The sequence below is a fragment of the Cupressus sempervirens genome, chromosome 10 (assembly GCF_028749045.1).
Source record: "Cupressus sempervirens isolate cs-2001-9-10 chromosome 10, ASM2874904v1, whole genome shotgun sequence".
In the NCBI taxonomy this organism is placed as follows: domain Eukaryota; kingdom Viridiplantae; phylum Streptophyta; class Pinopsida; order Cupressales; family Cupressaceae; genus Cupressus; species Cupressus sempervirens.
The window spans coordinates 591,684,763-591,702,286 of record NC_143127.1 but is presented as its reverse complement, the minus strand read 5'-3'; positions in this window follow the sequence as shown (position 1 = coordinate 591,702,286).

The window sequence follows — 17,524 nt, the reverse complement described above, 5'->3', positions numbered from 1 at the left end:
TTTTTATCAACCAATCATCCACATTTAAACCATTATAATCACACCTTTTAGTACTGTCATTTTCATAGAAAACCTACTTGAATTTGCTGGATAACCTTTTGCAGACTTGTTCTAAATTTGTGAGTCTAGGTACATCATATTTTTTTCTATAGTTTCATAAAGATCTGCATGGGATCCATTTATCTAAAAAGAAGATTTTATTAGAAACCCTTTATTATCTGATAAGATTATTGGCCCATCTCTAATCAAGTCACTTCTAGGAGCATCATCAAGCTTTTGGAACTTAATAGAATTAGTTGTTGCTTTGTTTTTCTTGCTAGTGCCTTTCATCCAGCTCATTTGAACTGAAGGAACACCTTTTAAGCACTTCTTGAACTTATGAATTGAATCTTCTTGATTTGGACCACTCTCTTTCTAGAGCTTTAGCAACCTACTATACCATGCCAAGATAAAAAGCATGCACGTTCTTCTGCTTGAGCATCCATTTCTCCATGCATGGGTTTTCTCTTTATGCATGGGTTTTCTTGGAGGCTCCTTTTGAGACTATGACTTCAGAAAAAGAAACACCTCCCTCTAAACATGGGTAGATGTCGTGGTGTGGGGCTTTCCTTGATCTTTTTCATGAAAAGCAATAGTAGGAATGTTGCTTGATTGTATGCTAGATAGTCCTCTGTCTAATTCTATATCAGAGACTACCATCCATTTGGTTTTACATGACAATAAACATACATCAAGACCATATAAAAATCCATTTTATTGTAATTAGTCCTTTTAAAACATCATTAATCCTCTCAAGTGCCATAAATCTAATGAAATTAGATGGGCCCCAAAGTGGGTCTGGCTAAAAAAATTCAAACAGCTAAACTGTCAAAACTAACTCATTCACCCTCTGGCACTGATTTGAAACAAATTTGACCACTGAAAGTGAATTTGAAGCTCATTTTACATATTTTTGTAAACTGTCAATTTTGAATCAGGAGGTCCTTTGATTGGCCTTAAAAACTGACCCAAATACCCGATTGGGTTCTAAAATCAACAATCCTTATTCTTTGTTCTACATTCTTACACCCTGTCAAATCTTGTGTCATGATGAATTCTCAGTCAAAAGATATTGATTGTCGAAGTTTCCTTCTCAAAATTACTTGCAAGAAAACATGTCAGTAAACAATAAATTACATTCGGATTTGGCTCTGAGAACAAGACAAATTGACACTTGGGGAAATAAAAATTGGGGCGTTGGTTCACTCTCATGAGGAGAGTACAACCCTAGGATTTGGGTTCATGACGAATCAAGGGACGCATTTGACAAGCTCGCAAATTGGGCTACTCAAAATTTGCAGACTGAAACACTGGCAGAAAAGCAATTTTTGCAAATAGAATTGACTTGGGAAAGTGTGCAAACAGATTTGTTAAAATGTGAAAATTGGTACACTCAAAGTATTTTCAGAGTATAACATAGTGGTAATCCATTCGATCTCACCTATCACGGATCTCAAGATACAACATCACAAACAGGGGTTCTAGAAAATCTGCACTTCTTGACAATAGTAAAAAGTTACAAGTTGCATTTGGAATCACGTTCGAAAACTGATTAAACGGATTCATCATAAGCTCAAAATTGAAACATAACATCTCTCTAACCTCTAGAATGCAATGCAACAAGAATTTTCTCATTTTGGTCAACTAGGTCATTGTTATGACAAGTCAAATACGGTCTCCCAAAATTCAGAATTAATTGCATCAGCATGACAACATTAAATGACTAACTTTGAGGGATTCAAAACCTAGTCAAACGGATTTGAAATGACTCAAAATATAAAACATAGGCTCTTAGGTATGGACACTAAACACTCCCAAATCAGTGAGTCATGAAACATTACTAGGTGCAAGATATTTGATTGCAAACAAGGCCTCCTGTCATTGTTTGACACTTAGGTGAAAATGTAGAATTGGAAATTTCTCAAAATGGGACTTCACAGAATAGCTCAGAATGTTAATTTATCATCATGGAACACATAAACATACTAAATTCAAGGTGTTAGAAACATTAAACACCTCATAAGCTTCTCAAGTACAACTGGGTACATATGCATAAAAAAAGTATTTATAGGGCTTGATTTCTCAATGGTACTCAAAATTGGGGCTTTGATTTTGAGTCCCAACAAGAGGGAGAACATGAATTGATTATATCTAAATGTATAGATGAAAAGTATTTGGAACTATTTTCAAAGAGGGAGAGTTTACTGAGAATATATTTAGATTAAGGGAGATATAATAGAATCAAGGAGATATTAGAGAGATATCAGATTTGAGAAGGAAGGAGAAATATTGTCAAAGAGGGACAAGATCAGATGAGGGAGAAATATGAGATCAGAATATACATAGGAAGGTACACATATTGATAGAGGGAGATATTTCAATAAAAGGTATTAAATTTATTTTTGGTATTGGTTTGCCATCAATGCCAAAGAGGAAAATTGTTGAAGTGAAGAAGATTGATGAAACCTATCATGGAACAACAATTATTTTGTCATTGATGTCAAACCTACTACTTTTTGGTGAGACAATTGCTTACTTTGGTTTGAATTCTATCAATTGATTGATTGATGAAGAGGATTTGAAAAGAAAGGATAACAAGCGAACCTAGAAAAAGGTTGAGTTATATGGTGCATAAAAGGATAACTAAGACCAAGAAAGACATTGAGGATATATTGTATTATTTATCTACTTAAGGCTATAATGAAAGGATAAATGAGAAAAGACTAGAAGGAGGCTAAGTAAAGAAATGTGTTTGCCAAGCTTGACTAAGCAAATAGTGCAAGCTGAGAAAAGTCAGTGCAGGTCAAGTAGAAAATTAGTTGAAGCCAACTAGTATGTTTAGTATGTGTCAAAAAAGATAAATATAGTTGGTTTTGAGTGAAGAAAGTTAACATGTGTTAAGCACCAGTAAACACTTAGTGGATGTTGAGCAACCTAGTGTTGGCCGAGCATCAGAAGACAATGTTTTTCGAGCAAACAAAGTGTTATTGCTAAGTGCTAGTAAAATGAGTTAGATTAAAGATTTAATGAATCTGAGCTGAAAAAGTTGATTTCTTGAATTGTGTGAAGCATGTGGAAGATTACTATGATGAGCTGGTGGCACATAATTCAAGATAAATAGGTTCAAGGCAAATTCAAAGAAGATTGTAGAGGAGGCTTTTAGAGGGATAAAATAGAAAGATGGGTAGATTCATTGAATCTTACCTAACCCTAGAATGGATGATTGTGGTTAAGTGACAAAAGACCTAAATTCTCTATTTATAGAGATAATAGGCCATAATCAATGTTTTCATGTATGGGAACCTAAGGAAGAACATAAGTCTAGGGTGTTTCTTCATATGGAGGCAAAATAGAAGAGTCCGTAGTTGGCATACAAAGAAAGAAGGCTTAAGGTGATGAAGGCTTGAAGGTTGAAAAATCTGTTAGATATGAAGAGGATGAACACAAAGCAAAATGGTAGACTGAATGCAAGATCTATAATCTACAAGTGAGTTGTTATTATTATTAGATCAAGTCGTGTTGCTGCTCTCTACCAATTGTACCAGTTTGGATAAATCCATTGGATTAGTGTTGACCTAATAGTCATTAGTAAATCCTTTAACAGGATGACATTTTAATGGAATGTTATAAAGTCCTCTAATAAGGCTCACTCCTAATAGGGTGATTGAAATCCTTTGACTAGGTCACATTTAACAGTGTGCATTGTAACCTTTAATTGGGTTGGCTCCTCACGGAGCTCACTTCAAAAGAGTTAAATTAGTAGCATGTTATTGGTAGTTTTTCCCAAGTTGGGTTTCCACTAAAATCCTTGAGTCAAAATGTGTGATTGATCTTGTGGTATTGCATGTTTGTATTTTTGCAAAGTTATTTTGACATAGGACAACAATATGCATATGTTTAAGATATTGGATGGTCAATGCATGCATAAGAATAAGTGGTAGTATTGAAAAGTTTTATTTGTACATTTGGACCTTGGTTAACTAATTCACCCCCCCTCTCAGTTATTCTAAAGTATTCCAACAAATGCTTGTTGGAAACACATCCCTGTTTGAAGCCGCCAAGCCTTTGGGTTGGATCTCCAAGGCAAATACAAGCCTTGGGATTGGTGAATCATTAGAAAGTGTGCTCATGTAAAAGCACTAGTGCACTATAGCACAAGCTCTCTATTAAAATATAGTGGTTTTTAAATGTTGGGCCCACTTGCCGTTGCACCAAAAGCCATGACTGTTAGTGAACATGGAACACCACATAATTAACCACCTGTGGGTAGGGGAGCACGTCGCATCACCCAACGATTTCCCCCTCGACGCACATACCAGGTGCTTACGCGGGTCAGGAAGGCACTGGGGAGAGTTGAACCCATGACCAGGCCAAAACCAGGCTCTAATACCAATTGTTGGGCCCACTTGCCGTTGCACCAAAAGCCATGACTGTTAGTGAACATGGAACACCACATAATTAACCACCTGTGGGCAGGGGAGCACATTGCATCACCCAACGTTAAATAGCATGAGTGTGATTTTAAAACATAGTAGTTTAAATAGCATAGACATGCTATAGTGGGCACACACTATAGTGCATAATCCTATAACAATAAATAAAGACTAGAAAACCCTTTCAAACAAGACATACCTATGTAAATTTAAGCACTGAGATCATATAAATAAAATATAACATTTAAATATAAATAAAATATAAGACATACATTGAAATATAAAACATACGCTAAAATATAAAATTTAGGGCACACTCATGCCAATTTGAGCTCTCTCTCTCTCTCTCTTTCATTCCCACCCCCCATGTCCTTAGACATATTATATAATTGAATGGGTCAAAAGGGATCATAAGATATCTTGTGACCTCCTTGGACCCATTTAGAGAATTATATATGTACTAAGGGGTCCTTGGACCCCTTAAGAGAAATATTATTCAATTGAATGGGTCAAAAGTGGTCAGAGGGTAACCTATGAACACTTTTGACCCATATCACCCTTTGTATGTTTGTTAAGGGGTCCCTTGGCCCTTGAAGACACACAATCTATGATTGAATGTGTCAAAAAGGGTTATAGAGTACTCTATGGCCATTTTTGACCCATTGTAACATTAAGATGTGTTGTTAAGGGGTCCTTAGACCCTTTCAAACACACATTATGTGATCAAATGGGCCAAAAGGGGTCATAGAGTACCCTATGACACATTTTTCCCTATTTGAAAAATTATATATATGTATTGAGGGCTCCTTAGACCCCTTAAGCACTATATGATCAAATGGATCAAAGGGGTGGTAGAGTACCCTAAGACCCCTTTTGAACCATTCAAACCATTATATGTATGCTAAGGGGTACTTATACCCTCTTTTAACCCATTCAATCATATTATATGTGATAATGGTTCCTCAAACCCTTTTAGACTCATATTATTTGATCCAATGGGTCAAAAAGGGTCATAGAGTACCCCATGACCCCTTTTGACTAATTTAAAATACTAAATGACTATTAAGGGCTCTAATAACCCCTTAAGACACACATTATGGAATCAAATGGGTCAAAATGGCTTATAGGGTAACCTATAACCCCTTTTGATCTATTTAAAGCATTATATGTGTTATAAGGGGATCCTTAGACCCCTTAAAAAACTCATTATGCAATCAGAAGGTACACTATAATTCCTTTTGACCCATTTTAACCATTATATATGTACTTAGGGGTCCTTAGGCCCTTAAGACACACATTATGTATTCAAATGGGTCAAAAAAGGCCATAGAGTACCCTATGACACCTTTTGGGCCATTTGAACAATCATATGTGTGCTAAGGGGTCTTTAAATCCCTTAAGACATACATTATGTGATCAAATAAGCCAAAAGGGGTTAGTGGGTATCCTATGAGACCTTTTGGCTCTTTTGAGCCATTATATGTGTGCTAAGGGGTTCTCAAACCCCTTAATATACATATTATATGATCTAATGGGTTAAAAGGGGAAATAGGGTACACAAAGACATCATCTAATCTATTTAAACCATTATATGTGTGTTAAGGGAACCTAAGACCCCTTAAGATACAAATCATACTATTGAATGTCCTATGACCCCTTTTAAACATTTTGATTATATTACATATGCTAAGGGGTCCTTAGAACCCTTAAGACACACATTAAGTTATTGAATGGGTCAAAAGAGGCTATAGAAAATACTATGACCCCTTTTAACCCATTCAATCATATTATATGTGCTAAGGGGTCCTCAAATCACTTAAGAGACATATAATATGGTCTGATTTGTCAAAATGGATGATAGGGTACCTTATGACCTCTTTTAGTCCATTCAAAAAATTATATATGTTTTAAGGGGTCTTTAGACACCTTAAAACATACATTATGCTTTTGAATGGGTTAAAAGGGGTCATAAGGTACCCTATGATTCATTTTGACCCTTTCAAACCATTAAATATGTGCTAATGTATTCTTGGACACTTTATGACACACATTATACTATCAAGTGGGTCAAAATGGGTTATAGGATACCCTATGATCTCTTTAAACCCATTAGATCCATTATATGTGTGTTAAGGGGTTTAAGAACCCCTTAACACACACATTATGTGATAAAATGGGTCAAAATTTGTGATAGGGTACCCTAAAACACATTTTGACCCTTTAAATTATATTATGTGTGCTAAGGGATTCTCAAACCCCTTATGATACACATTATGTGATCCAATGGGTCAAAAGGGGTCCTAGGGTGCCTTATGTTGCCATTTGACCAATTTAAACCATTATATGTAGGCTAAAGGGTCCATAGGCCACTTAAAACACATTATGTGATTGAACGGGTCAAAAGGGGTCGTATGATACCCTATGATTCAATCAAATATGTGTGCTAAGGGTTCCATAGCCCCCTTCAAAAAACCTTATGCAATAAAGTAGGTCAAAAGGGGTCATAGGATTTCCTATGGCCTCTTTTGACCCATTGGATCTATTATATGTTTGCAAAGGGTCTTGAGGACTCCTTAAGACATACATTTTGTGATCAAATGTGAAGAAAAGTGGTCACAGGGTACCCTATGGCCCCTTTTAACCCATTCAAACCATTATATGTGTGCTAGTTGGTTCATAGACCCCTTAAGACACACATTATATGATCAAATGTATTAAAAAGGGTCATATGGTACCCTATGACCCCTTTAAGGAATTTTATCATATTATATGTGCTAAGGGGTCCTGTAAGGCACACATTTGCAATCAAATGGGTCAAACAGGGTCATAGGATTTTATATAAACCATTTTGACCCATTAAAACCATTATACATATGTGCAAAGGGATCCCTACACCCCTTAAAATACACATTATGAGATCAAATGGGTCAAAAGGAGTTGTAGGGTACTCTATTTTTGTTTTTGCCCATTAGATCCATTATATGTCTACTAAGGGGTCTAAGGAACCCTTATGACACACATTATGTGATCAAATAGGTAAAAAAAGGATCATAGAATAATCTATATCCCTTTTTGACCTATTCATATCATTATATGTGTGCTAAGGGGTCCTCAAATTCCTTATAACACACACTAATTTAAAATTCAGAATGATTTTTTTACATAGAAATGTTGGAAATGAAGAGAGTAACTGAGAGGGAAGGGGTGAATCAGTTACCACAAAAAAAAGAATTCCTTGTCCCCAGATGCCCAATCAAAATTTCCACTGATAATGCAATTCATTACTTAGCTTTGTTGTAACTTGGTTAACAAAGTAGTCTTAATGATAGTTAATATTTTTAACCTTTAGTAACTTAGTTTTAGAAACATAAAGCATAAAATAAATAAAATGAACACATATGACACCAAGATTTAATGTGGAAACCAAATTTTGAAAAACCACCATGCATGTAGTTACAACATTTTTCACTCTTTTTGAGTGAGCCCTATTAGGAGAAAAACCTATTAAAGGTTACAATACATACTCTTAAGTATGACCTTGTTAGAGGATTTAGTTCAACTTATTAGGAGTGGCTTGGTTAGAGGTCTTCAAACAATTCAATCTTGAAATGTCACCTTGTTAAATAATTTACAATATGACTGTTAACTCTATTAGGAGATTTCTTCATTGATACAATGGTTAGAAGGTAAAAATAATTTGACCTAATTTATGAAGCAACTTAGTTTGTAGATTTAGATCTCTAATTTGGCATGACCATTGGACCGTTACTAGTAAGAATATTATTTGTTTCTTATATTTCACACTTGCCTTCTCTTCCTTTTTCTTTGATTAGATATCCATCTTATTTCACTTCAATCACACTCTCTTCCACTTCTTGAATTCTCTTATATATCATAAGATTTGTCAAGTCAACTTGAATACCTTTTCAAATAACCATTAAACAACCAACTATTCAGAATCCATTAGTTAATTAATTGACAAGTGTAATTTGTTGATTCTCAATCAATACTTTGATTAATCACTTGGTTAGCATTGGAAGTCCTTTGATGCCTGACCACTCAGTTAATACTAGAAGTGCTTGGTTAATACTGAAAGTCCTTCATTGCCTAACTTATCACTTAATACTGATTACCCTTTATTGCTTGACTTCTCAGTTAATACTAACATTTGTGTAACATCAATGACAACATACAATTTGAAGAATTATCTCCAACAATCCCCCTCTTATGGAAACAAAAAATGTGAACATACAATGATAAAAGTATGAGCAGTCAGATAATATCATTAGATTAATTTTGGTTCTCATCCATACCAAATCCCTATATGATTATGCCTGGATTTGTCTCAACTACTTCCAAATGAACTCTCCCTCTTACATCTATCATTTCTTTGTTGTGTACTTTTGTCATTATGCTCCCTCTTTTTTGCAAATTTCATCATCTGCATTATTTCCTCCTCAAGATACTAAAACTCTCCCTCTTTGACATCAAATGCCAAAATATACATACTTTGAAATTACTATGTACCTTTTGTATTGATTCATATGCAATGTGTTATGCATTTCACACCTGAAGTGTGACAATATATATCAACTTGATAGATCTTCAATGAAACTTGGTTGATTGATCACTATCTTGTGCTTTAGTGAGCATTAGATAGGGGAATAACCCTTAGCTTACCTCTTAGATACATAAATTCATCATTATGTAATGCCCTAGTAAATATGTCTTCTATCTACTCCTTGGTGTTCACATATTCCAACCTCACATCTTTGTCTTGAATCAATTCCCTTAGGTAATGATACTTGATTACAATGTGTTTTGTCATTGTGTGCATTACAAGGTTTTTGAATATATTGATTGCACTTGTGTTATCAAAATAGATAACCAAACTTGATTTCCCTCCTTCATTTATGAAAATAATTGCTTGATCCATATTATATTAGAACAATTAATTGCTACAACATAATAGTCAGCCTCTACTATTGATTAAGAAAACAAATTTTCTTCTTTCTTGTCCAATACTAATCTCTTTCCAAGAAAGAATTCTCCTCCACTGGTTTTTTTTCTATTAGCAATGCTTCCTACCTAATTTGCATCTATGAAGGTTCTTAACTCAAGGCTTCCTCCTTTCTTATACCACAAACCATATCCTTCAGGTCCTTTTAAGTACCTTATAATCCTTTATGCTTTCATCATGTGACTTTCTTTAGAATTTGTAGAGAACCTTGCAACCATGCCAACTGCCAATGTAATATTAGGTCTGGTGTGTACCACATATTGAAATTTCCCAATCATTGATATATAGGTAATCTAATTTACCTCCTTTGGATCATCATTCTTTGAAATTTTATGTCTAGTAGACATAGGCATTCTTACTAGTTTGGAATCTTCCTTTCCAAATGCTTTCAATGTTTCCTTGATTTACTTTGACTGAGTGATGTATATGTCATCCTTTATATGATGAACTTGTAGGCCAAAAAAGAATTTTATCTCTTCAAACATAGACATTTCAAATTATTTTATCCTTTATTTGGAAAATAATTTTCATAACATTTAATGTCCTCCAAATATGATATTATCCACAAATATTTCTTCTAGAAATATCTTGTCCTGAGATCCTTCCTTTATAGATATATTATTATTATCATTTGTCTTTTCAAAACCAATTCTTACCAGATATTTGTGAGTGTTAAATATGTGCCTCTAATTCAACCACATAGTTCAACATGATTATTTTTTTTAGTAACATCTTAGAATGAATATGGGATTATTCATCCAGCATGTTTGCACAAGGTGATATGTTGCCTTCTAACTAGACGAGGTTTTACTATATACTCTCAGAATTGAGAGTTCAGTAACTAGGCCAAACTAGTATGAAGGATTTGAATGAATGAAAAATGCAATATTAATCTATGTTTTTGATGTTTTTGTATGCAAATATATGGATTAATCTGGATGACTCAAATTAATCTAAGAACAATGAAGATCAAATTAAGCTAAATGAGTGCATTATAATCTAGATGATGAGCATGTAAAAGCAACATAAATTCAAATGCAAGACACTTGAGTAATCAATCCACCAAAAATTTGATACTCTTTACTTGCATCCTCCCAAATGAGAGATCAGAGGTCTCTTTTTATAGAATCTTGGATCCGATCAATGGTCAAGATTAAACCGAGTGTATGGTTTAGATTGAATGTGAGATTGAGTCCTCCATCTTTGATGGAGTTGAATGAGTGAAATAGGAGATAACATTGATCCATTCAAATATGTGCTCATAATTATTTTTCTAATTAATTAAATAATCAATTTCTACAATTATGATGAGCATATTTAATTAAATCAATATATTTAATTCCTGTTTTTATATGAGATGAATTAGGAAAGAATATTGATCCATTCAAACATGACACCATAATTTAATATTGTAATTAACTAAATAATTAGTTTCAACACTTATGATATGTATATTTAATTAAATCAACATTTTTAATTCCTTTTTATGTGTATTAGCTAAAGAGGGTGGATTAAATTAAATTAAAGTGCTTAGGACTTATAATTAAATTAATTCAATTAGGAGGTTAATTTAGCCAATTTTAATCAATATTTAGGAATTAAATAAAGTATTTGATTAATATAGATTAGGGAATTTCCACAATTGACACTTAGGTCAAGTAAAGATGATTAGAACTAGAAATTCTTAGCAATATAGAACTTAAATTGATTAAGAATAGATGTTTTGAGATTGATGCACCAAAATTGGTTCAGAATGCCAATGTGCCAATTTAGGGGTATTACATTTTTCCCCTCTTTGAATAAATCTATGAGCAACATGTTGATTCAAAGAAATCAAAAGTATGAAGTATAGAACAAGAACTAAGATTTGATGACATAGAAACCAATTGATGAGATTTTTAGGGTTATCTCCATAATGAAGTTTAATCCTCTGGAGTCTAGATAGAACACATAGATACTAGTTTAATAGAATAAATATTGTCAAAATTCATTGGATTGTTCCTAGAATGACACTCAATCCTTAGGAGTCAAGGTTAGAATGCTCCAATACCTATCCATTAAAAGATGACAAGATTAATCATGATTCATAGGATTGTCCCCATAACGAGGCTTAATCCTCAAGAGTTAGGATTAGAATGCCTCAATACCTATCCATTAAATAATGTGTGAAATAAATCTTAGAATTATCTTTAGAATGAAGCTTAATCCTCTAGAGTCCAAATAGAATACTTGAATACTAGTCCATAAAAAATGATAACAAGACCTAATCATGAGTCATACAATTATCCACAGAATGAGGATTAATCCTTAGAGTCTAGATAGAACACATAAATCCCCGTCCATTGATCTATGACTAGAATTGTTATGGGTTTGATTAGTTGATCAATAAGTAAGATTAGATAGCATATGATGCCAAATAGATGGAGCAAAGATTCCTTGAGTGATGAGATGCCACTAGCGACTATGACATTATATATAGATTAAGTTGAAGCCATATTTGAAGATTCAATGATGTAATCATCTTGCCCCCTCGGGAGAAAAATTGAAAGATGACACAACATAATAGTAAGGTCAAGAAATATATGTGAAGATATTGATGTGAGAAAAGATTCAAAAGAATTTAGAATAGTTCAAAAGAGAATTGACAAAATTTTGAGTTGATTTAGAGTAATTTTGAGTTTTGGTTGACCAAGTTTAACCAAGTTTGACTAGAGTTGACTTTTTCTAATTTTTTTGGAGAAATGTTGATTTAATGATGTTCAAAGAGTCATAAAGTATCAAAAACATAGACTACACAAGCATTCAATTGTGTCGGTCCCAAAATTTTAAAATGTGATTTTGAGTTGTTCGAGTGTGTCTGATTTTGATTTTGATGCCGAAAATGAGTTCAGAGCGGTCCAATTAGCCAACGGAGTGATTTTCACGTCCATCATAGTACTTTGAAAAATTAGCTCAAAACCTATATAAGGACCCAAAGGGTCATTTTCAATTCATTTGATCATTTATCTTTTGTAAAGAAGGAGCTCTGAAGCGAAAATGGTGGTCCTCATGCACTCTCACTGTTTTGAACGATCTTGGCAACACAACTGGCTAGCGGACTATAGAACTCTAGTGAGTAATCGATAAACCACTTAATCAATTCAAATTTCATGTTTTTAGTTAATTTTTTTGATAATTTGGATTATTTGAATTTTCTTGCCATTGGGGTCCTCATTTTAGGACTCGATTGCTTGCATGAAGAAGTTTTACCACAACACTTTTTCATGTGGGTCTTAGGGTTTTTGTAAATAGGAGACACCCATGTCTCACACATAAAACCCTAAGTTTTGAGGTATTTTTGCATACTATTGAGGTTTTCTCACGCGAGGGTACATTCTTACGTGGTGTGTGGAGTTTCCTCACATGAGGATATAGTTATTGCACGCAAGATTTCAAAATCTCATTCAAGACTTTGAACACGTTGGAGTCAATTAGACATAGAATAACATGTTTTTTGTCCCATTTTTGTCATTGTAGGTTGTTATAGTGTATTTTCAAGATGTATGAATTTTAGTAGTATATGATTGGCAAGTTTATGTTTAGATCAAATACTGACTGTGTTGTTTTTCATGTTCATAGGTCAACTTTCCAAATCTAGGATTCTGGTCACATTATCTCGCCATTGGGGCACTAATTAGGGAGCTAGATGCTATTGAGCTAACACATATCAATGGACTTGGTGTCTCTCATTTATGTGATTTCCCTAATTTGTGGGTGGATTACAGTTTGTTGATAGCATTGGTAGAGCATTTCCACTTGAAGACGAACACATTTCATTTTCCCCTTTAAGAGATAAAAATCACTCCAAAGGATATATATATATAGTATACTCTAGATTACATTCCATGTGCCCCAGATTGAGTATGAAACACAACTATGACCTGAGACATTGGCATTAAGAGCCATCTTCTAGGATGAGATCATCTGGGTAGGGCTGTTTACTAGGAGGAGTTGGTGTAGGTATACGGGGCTATACATAGATTAATAGTGGTGCTTGGTGCTTTCCTTAGATGCAATCTGATGCCTGATAGAGGTCAACATTGATTGGAGTGTGGATGGGGTCAAATGTTGCAGAATATGCTAGAGAAACCAACACATTTTGGTTGGGGTCAATGTATGCTAGCCCATATATTTCATGAGATACACAAGATCATTGATAGAGAGACAAAGAACATGGCAGATGGTGTATACGTGCTACAATTATGGGCATGGGAGCACCTACCCATCATGAGACCGATATGTAAGGACAAGCATTACCATCACAATCCATATATCTATCAATATAGAGGGAAAATGACCCATATTGCTCTAGGTAAGATTGAGCAGTGGCAAGCATAGTTAGATGTTCTGATAGTAGTGCTATGGTGACCCTAGTGAGAGAAAAAGGCATGGGATGATGTACGAGCATAACTTAGATATATGTTTACCTCTTGGTCATTGATTGGTTATTGATCCATATGATAGTGATTTACCATGACACGTGTGGAGACAGTATACCACCCACATGATATATCATAGGAATACTACATATAAACTCACTTCATCAAGGAGGTGAAGAAGGGGTGGTTAGTAAGATTAGACCCTATGAGGTTGATGATTGATACACATGGGATTACAATCACCCACTGGGGCTACATGCCAGTTGTAGTAGATAGAGGGGTGACTCTTGAGTATAGAGAGCATTTTGTCAGTCACCCCTTTCTACACTTTGTAGATCCAATGGGGATGGTAGTTTTAGTATAGCCAGTTTAGGCCCCATGACAATGAAAACAATAGGGCCCAAGACAAAGGACCACATAGGTGTTGATTCCACGACAAAAAATGAGGATAGACCTAGGTGCTAGTGGGAGTGGTTCTAGGAAAAGGAGACCAAGTGGAGAGATGGGAACCTTGGGTTCCATCATCAATGAGGCAAATAGATTGTGAGTGGATAACAAGCCTCTACAATAGGCAGAGAAGGGTATATGTTGTGAGGAGATGTAGCATCAACCAGCCATAGGGTAGAGATAGCCTAGAATAGACATAGAATTCCCTTAGGAGATTAAGGGAGCAAGTGAGATTGGAAAAAAAAATTATTGGAGAGCTACAGATCCAGATAGCATTTCGAGATACATGCCTGGTAGAGTGGGATCAAGAGATCCAAGAGTTAAAAGAGTGGTTAGAGTTCCAACAGGATGAGGACTAGACATAGATAAGGAGAGAAACTTATTATTATGTGGCTTATGTTGGCATAGTCCCTAAGGTAGTAGAGAAAGTCCCTCATTTCTTTGAGTATGCCAGAGCATCAAAGGGTTCACACCCTCCAACTAGACTAGATGTACCTCCTCCTCCTCCACCTGAGGATGAAGGAGAAGGATGTAGTTAGTTCACTCTCTTTTGTCTTAGTTCTGATCATATATTCTAGATGTAGCAACATCATTTTGTATCATTTTTGAGATTGACAGTACTTGAGTAGCACCTATTTTTGTAGCAATGTACATTCTGACTCCACTGGACACACACACACACACACACACACACACACACACACACGCACACACGCACACACACACACACACACACACACACACACACACACACACACACACACACACAAACACACACACACACACACACACGAGCTCTTGTTTGGTACCATTTCTTTTGTCACACTTCATTTCTCTTATTATTGTTTATACATGAGACATGCAGCTAGATGATTTTGATTAATAAAAATGTATGTAATGTATAGATATGTAACATAGATGAGATGAATGTTATTATGCAAATGTGATTTTTGAGATATGATGTATACTGATGACATGATATGATGATGTGTAGAGGAATCATATGGTAATGAAAAATGTACTAACACTTCATGTAGGATTCACATTTGTTGCTCATGACAACTGCTTCATCAAATTTAGAAAGATCAACCAAGGAATCAAACACTTGTGCAGCCAAGATGAAACATGATACATTGAAGAAATCAGTGACCTCTCAAGTTGAAAGATATAGGTAAAGGAGTAATTGGAGTTATTTTCTACTACAAGTTTGATTATGAAATGCAATCCTATGCTAGATGCAATCCCTAGGATTGGTTAATGAACCCGTAAGATAGTTATCATCATAGTGATTTTTATTTAGACCCTTGAATGTCATACAATTCACACTAAAATTATAATCATGAGATATGAATATGGCACATGTCTTAGTTTTTTCAGGATTAGATGTAAGAATTAAGGAACAAGAAGCTAGAATGACTAGAATATCTATTCCTTTTTAATGCAGCAAGTGAGCATAAGCATCAGATCATAAATGCTAGGATGACCAGAATGTTCCTTGCATTGAAACACACTAGAAATGTGAGAGATTCTTCTCATGCTAAGTAATCATTAAGTATTCTGTCTGCAATGACCCTTGCATTCATAAACTAAGACAAAAGTGCACCTAGTATACTTGCCGTGACCCATATGTTCACTTAACATGATGAGAATCAATATTATACTGTAGCATAGAGAATTTACACAAATAGTCAAAGAGAAGAACCAACCTCACTAAAGTGTTCATATAAAATGAGTCAAGGTACACATGCCCATCCAACATGAGATAGAGGCTCTTATAGTGGACATACCTTTTATATGTATCCTTTAGATCATTGAAACTAAACCATCAAGCATAAAATAAAGAAAATGTCATGCCCCTAGTCCTTGCTTCTCTAGTCAAAATATAAATCCTCAAGTCTCTCATAGGGAAATAACAAAGCAAAAGAAAAATACACAAAGGGAAGCTTATCATAGCTCAAATAGGTTCAACATTTTTTGTTTAGTTTTAGTTGGAATGGATTGATGTGAAATGTTGATGTTCAGAACATGTGTGTAAGATATCTCTTTAGTAGTAGTAGAGTAGACAAACTCAGTTAGAAAAACTAGTGACTGACACCAAAGAAGAATCTTTGTTGAGAAGAATCTCCGCAAGAAGTGACAATATACAAACATAGTTAGGAAAATTGGTGACTAATGCCAAAGAAGAATCTTTATTGAGAAGAATCTCAGTAGGAAGTGATAGTAGATAGACATAGTTAGGAAAACTAGTGACTAATGTGATAGAGATATTCTTCGAGAGGAATCTCAATAGTAAAGTAAGCAACAATAGATAGACATAGTTAGGATAGCTCGTGACTGACGCTTAAGAGTTCTTCTTAGAGACCAATCTCAATAGTGAAATAAGTGACAATAGGCATACATAGTTAGGTAAATTAGTGACTGGCACTTAAGAGATTCTCTAAGAAGCCATAGGGTATTTCCACCTAAACTTATGACTAGATTCAATCCATGTGAATATCAAGAATAGTACCGAATGTAGCTAAGAGCATATGCATGAGAAAAAGCAACAAATTAAAGTAGAAAAGAAATTGTACATGAGCCAGAAGATGCACTGTAGGATGTAGCATTTGAAATAGGAGGCACCTATTTACCAGGTTTTCATCAATGAACTTTTCTTGGTTTTCATTTTTTTGTATTTTTTAATATATCCATTTTTTTGATTTTTTTATTAATTTTAAAAATTACCAAGGCTCCTATTGCTAGGTTTTCACCAAGATAATAATTTTTCAATTTTTTTTGCAATTTTTAGACTTTTTTAAGGATATTTTAGATATGTACAAATAGCTTCAAAAGCATGTCAACTATAGAATCTTTTCAGATGAAGGGTATTGATCGACTCTTTGATTGAGTCTCTTTCACTTGTTGAGAGTTGGTAAGCACCAGATCCAAGCACTATAGTGACTATGTATGGACTAAGCCAGTTAGGTTCAAACATCCCTTTCTATATTAAGTGTTGTTGATTCTTAGGGTTTTCCCTTAGGATGAGGTCACCCACTTGGACATCACATGGTTTGACTTTCTTATTGTAGCTTTTAGACATTCTCTTTTGATAAGCTCATAGATGATCAAATGCCAATTGCCAATGTTCATCTAGTAGTTCTAGCTCTCATAGCCGAGATATTCTATAA